Raw genomic sequence first — 5,910 nt, 5'->3', positions numbered from 1 at the left:
GGGTTAGGGTCGGGGTAACGTGGTAACCACGAAGACGGTGAAAGTGCACGCATTTCGTTTTCTCCATGGAGAAACGAAATCCGTTCTTTCGCGACCACTCTCCCAGTTTGTTCAGAGTCACCTGGGCTTGCTTGGAAGCGTTTGGCAGTCGTGTCGACCGGCAAAATATGGCTTGGTCGTCCACATAGAGCGATGCCATCACCGGGGCATTGATGCATTCCACCACGTCGTTGATGGCAATGGCAAATAACGTCACGCTCAGTACTGAACCCTGGGGTACCCCGTTCTCCTGTGTAAAACATCGGGATAAGTGCTTCCCAGTCCTTACTTTAAAATGACGGTTAGTTTAAAAATTTCTGATAAATAGGGCCATGTTGACTCTAAATCCCCACTTGTGGAACGTGTTGAGGATTCTCAATCGCCACACACTATCATAGGCCTTCTTCAGGTCGAAAAGGACTATTATGACGTGTTGACGGTGGAGAAAGGCTTCTTGGATGAAGTTCTCAGTGCGCACCAGATGGTCTGTCGTGGACCTGCCACGCCGAAAGCCGCACTGAGCGTCGGAGAGCAGGTGTCGACTCTCCAAGCACCACATGAGACGTCGGTTTACCATCCGTTCCATCACCTTGCACAGGCAGCTGGTGAGAGATATGGGACGGTAGTTGTTCGGGTCATTTTTGTCCTTGCCCTGTTTTGGGATTGGTATCACGATGGACTCTCGCCCGGCATTTGGAAAACTGTCCTCGTTCCAAAGTTGGTTGAGGGTATTTAGAACCTCCCCAATCGAGTTTTCCGGAATGTTCCGGAGAAATGCGTTGTGGATTTCGTCCACCCCTGGCGAGGTGTAATGGGAGTCTTCGATGGCGGATTTAAGCTCCCAGGACGTGAAAGGCTCATTGTAATATTCGCTTGTAGGACCTGCACCAAAATTGAGAGGGACTCTCTCGCATCGCCTCTTCAGGTTCGCAAAGTCCGCGGCATAGCCCTCGTCACTGCTATTGGCCGCGAACTGACTGGCAAATATGTTGCTTATTTCGGCAGGTGAATTAACCACTCGGCCAGCAACAAGCACTGGCGAGATGACAAATGAGCCCTTGGACCCGGAGATTTTCTTCACTTTGTCCCATACCTGACCAAGTGGCGTGCGATGGTTGATGGTAGAGACGTATTCTATCCAGGAAGCCCTCTTGGCCTCCTTCACGGCCCTTCGAGCTCGCGCTCTCAGGCGGCGGTACGATGCCAGATTAGTTGCCGTGGGATATTTTCTAAAAATATTCAATGCTTTTTTCCTCGCCCGAATCGCCCGGTCGCATTCCCCGTTCCACCAAGGGACAGGAGCTCGATTAATGTTCCCGGACGTACGAGCGATACTTTTGGTAGCTGCCGCCAACAGCGTTGATTTTAGTTTATCGACGTTGTGCAACGCGTCGAAACTTGCGTCGTGTTTATATGTAAACGTACGCTTGAAAAGTGGCCAGTCCGCACGGTTAATACGCCACTTTTCCGGGGGTTTTGAAATGGTGGGCGAAGAGTCTTCTTTGACGAGTAGAAGAGGAAAATGGTCACTCCCACAGAGATCGTTGTGGGTGGACATTTTTATCTTTGTGGCTAGACTTCTCGAGCAAAGACAAAGATCTATTGCTGAGAATTCCCCATTGAAGCTGTTAAAGCGCGTTTTTTCGCCGCTATTTAATAAAAACAGGTTAAAATCCTCAATAAAGTTGGATAAAATTCGACCTCTCCTATTGCTTTGGGTTTCTGGCCCTCCCCAGAGAGGATCATCGGCATTAAAATCTCCCATCAAAATGAACGGCTGAGGAAGCTGGTGGACAAGGGCTTCAAGGTTCAGGCGGGTCACCGGTGCACCCTCTGGCAGATACACGTTGCATAACGTCATCCTCTCAGGGGTGTGCACCGTGACAGCGACGGCCTGGAATGGAGAATTCAATTAGACTCGCGAGGTGTAAAGGGCCTCACGGGCCGTACTGCTACTCCCCCTTGGGCTCGTTGGCCACTTAGGTCATCCGTTCTAAAAACAGTGAACCCCTTCAGAATACCCTTATCTTCAGCCTTAAAATGGGTCTCTTGGAGACAAATACAAGAGGGTTTAAAATCTTGGATTAAAATGGCCAGCTCCTCCTTGTGCCGATAAAAGCCATTGCAGTTCCACTGCAGAATGGAACATATTTAAAGTGTTAAATTAAAATAAATAAATATATAAATAAATAAGATGACTAAAAAGGGAGATGACCAACTCTATTGAGGTTATCGCTTGAAGCGATGTTTCCTCTTCCACTCGTTTGCGAAGACCTCAGTATCAGAGATACTCTGGTCCTCTTCAATTACCTCCGGCTTCTTTGGCTTCACTGGAGGCGGCGGGGAAGGTGTATTCTCACGCCCTTTTGGCGTGTTCCCCTTGGTGATTTTTTGTGGGCTCTTCTTTGAAGGGCCCACAGGAGTAGGTGGCTCCTTGTCCACCTTACTCTTTCCATCCTTCACCCTTTTGGGTTTAGGCACTTGCGTGTTTTCAACTGGGGATTCTTTCGGTATCTCCGTCTGCGTGGCGATGGTACACTTTACACATGGCGTGGTTGCAACGGAAGCAAAGGACCGGGAGAAAGTTGGAGCGATTAGCGCCCTGTGTTTCCTCCTCGCTTCCGCATATGGGATTTTTTCAAGGGTTTTTATCTCCATGACTTTCCTCTCTTCTTTCATCTTCGGGCACTCACGAGAGTACACTGGGCGTGTACCCTCGCAATTGACACAAAGAGGTTGCGAAGAGCACTCTTTATCCTCGTGCGCGTCTTTGCCACAGCGCGGGCAGGTGGCCTTACCCTCGCAGCGCGACGCGACATGGCCGAACCGTTGGCATTTGAAACAACGCACCGGATTTGGGATGAATGGCCTCACTGGTACCGATTCATAGCCCACAAACACCTTGTCGGGTAGTCTATCACGCGCAAACGTCAAGATCACGGAGGTGCTGTTTACGTTTTCTCCGTTGCGCCTTGTGGTGAGTCGACGACAATCAGTCACTCCCTGAGAGAACATTTCTCTCTTGATTTCTTCGATGTCCACGCATAGGAGGTCGTAGTGACTGATGACTCCCGGACAGGTGTTAAGAGTGCGGTGCACCTCCACCTTAATCGGAATGTCATGGAGCATTCCCATAGCAAGCAGTTTTTCGCTTTGTGTATCGTTCAGGGTCTCTATAAGAAGTGTACCATCCCGGAGCTTCTTCACGCTCTTTGGGTCCCCAGGCACAATCTGTGACAAAACTCTGCGAATTAAGAAAGGAGAAACCTTTTTCAAGGTTTCAATTTCCCTTATGCACGACATAATTAAATAGCGCTTACATGCGCCAATACACTTCTCTCCCCCGCCGGTGTCCGGACGGGATCTTTTAAGTGGTGGAAAGGGTTTTTCCTCCATAATAATAAATGATTCGTCCCTCGGCCTCCCCACCCGCCACGGAGCCACACATTTGGGACGCCACTCCGCCAAACCGGAGCGGTCGCCAGGGCTAACTCGAGGGATATAGCGCTTCTGGAGTGGTTGTCTGTTTCGGGGTGGAGTAGTAGTAGTTTTAGGGGTTTGTAGGGTGCGTCGACAGCTATGGTCATTTTGCACCACTGTCATTACGTAAAACTTATGTTCCTTTTAAACTAGGAATAAGTAAACAAATAAATACGAATAAATATATAAATAAATAAAATAAACAAAAAAAAACAGATAAAAAAGGAAAATGCTAAAATCAAAAGCATTAAAATTATGAGCTCCAAAGCTAAAGCTGCCCCATTAAACCGGTTGACCTTAAAAAACTTAAGACTCGGTTTATAGACCCAGAGTTAACCCCTAAAATATTTCTTAAGTCTCCCCTTATCTTCAACATGTCTCTGGCCCTTTGGTATGTTGTACATTCCGTCAGGATATGGTTTATCGTCAGGGGTTGGAGGCACTCATTGCAGCGGGGCTGTTCTTTTACCTCCGCTAAGAGGTACGAATGAGTGAGGGCAGAGTGTCCTATTCTCAGGCGCGTAATCATGACCTCTTCCCTCCGAATGCTCCGGATGGAAGAGGACCATGGGGAAACGAACGGTTTTATTGCCCTGAGTTTATTATTTTGCAGAGACTGCCAAGTCTCCTTCCACTGATGCAGGACCGAGTTCCGCAAGGCGGCCTTTACGTCCTCCATTGGAACCAAGGTGGAGTCGGTCTCGGGTTGTCGAAGGGCATCCTTCGCTGCCTGGTCAGCTTTTTCGTTGCCTCTTATGCCGACGTGACCAGGAGTCCATATAAAGGAGACCCTGTTCCCCTTTCTCTGAAGGGACAACAGGGTATAATGGATCTCCTGGACTATCGGGTGCACAGGTGCAAAGACCGATAAAGATTTTAGGGCGCTCAACGAGTCGGTGCAGATGAGGAAAGAGCCATTACTTTCTTTTATTTCTCCTAGGGCCGTCCTTATGGCTGACAGCTCGGCTGTGAAAATGCTGCAAGAAGTGTGCAGTTTTTTCCTCACGACTCCATGGTAGTGGGACACGACCGCATAGGCACATGCAGATTCTGACTTTGACCCGTCGGTGTAGACTGGGACGAAGTCAGAAAGTGAGCTGAGGACGGCACTAAAGAGCTGCTGGTATTCGGAATCGGTCGTTTTGGCTTTGCGGCGTGCACAGGCAATGAGTTTAATATCCGGCATTGGTGTTAACCAAGGCGGATACTTAGCATAGGAGACGGGGCATATTTGAGGAAATGTAAAATTTACCTCATTAATAAAATCATTAAAACGAACGGCAAAGGGCCTAGTTGCCCTTCTCCGCCTGTTAAATAAGTCTAAAAACCGTTGGTTAAAAACTATGTTAAAACAAGGGTGGATTGTCTCTGACAAAATTTTACAGGCATAGTTGCCCATTAAAATCATCCTGCGGGTTTCCAACGGAGGCTCCCCTGCGTCTGCAAGTAAGCTTGGGACTGGGCTTGTTCTAAATGCCCCGGTGGCCAACCGTATCCCAGCATTGTGGACACATGTGAGTGGTCTCAAGTAAGACTCTCGTGCTGAGGAATACACTATGGAACCATAGTCCAGTTTGGATCGCACCAAGCCTCTGTACAATAAAAGCATGGTGGAGCGGTCTGCTCCCCAAGTGGAGTGAGTTAAAAACTTTAAAACGTTGAGGGTTTGGCGACACCTCTCGCGTAACACGCGGATATGCTCCCGCCAGTTCAGCTTTTGGTCCAGGATCATGCCGAGAAAGCGGACGGACTCCACAAATGGAAGAATCCTACCCAACAGGGTTAGGGTCGGGGTAACGTGGTAACCGCGAAGACGGTGAAAGTGCACGCATTTCGTTTTCTCCATGGAGAAACGAAATCCGTTCTTTCGCGACCACTCTCCCAGTTTGTTTAGAGTCACCTGGGCTTGCCTGGAAGCGTTTGGCAGTCGTGTCGACCGGCAAAATATGGCTAAGTCGTCCACATAGAGCGATGCCATCACCGGGGCATTGATGCATTCCACCACGTCGTTGATGGCGATGGCAAATAACGTCACGCTCAGTACTGAGCCCTGGGGTACCCCGTTCTCCTGTGTAAAAGATCGGGATAAGTGCTTCCCAGTCCTTACTTTAAAAAGGCGGTTAGTTAAAAAACTTCTGATAAATAGGGCCATGTTGCCTCTAAATCACCACTTGTGGAGCGTGTTGAGGATTCTCCATCGCCACACACTATCATAGGCCTTCTCCAGGTCGAAAAAGACTGCTATGACGTGTTGACGGTGGAGAAAGGCTTCCTGGATGAAGTTCTCAGTGCGCACCAGATTGTCTGTCGTGGACCTGCCACGCCGAAAGCCGCACTGAGCGTCGGAGAGCAGGTGACGACTCTCCAAGCACCACATGAGACGTCGGTTTA

Source organism: Hetaerina americana, unplaced genomic scaffold, assembly GCF_022747635.1.
Source record: "Hetaerina americana unplaced genomic scaffold, ioHetAmer1.1.p SCAF_149, whole genome shotgun sequence".
NCBI lineage: Eukaryota > Metazoa > Arthropoda > Insecta > Odonata > Calopterygidae > Hetaerina > Hetaerina americana.
This window is presented reverse-complemented; position numbering follows the sequence as displayed.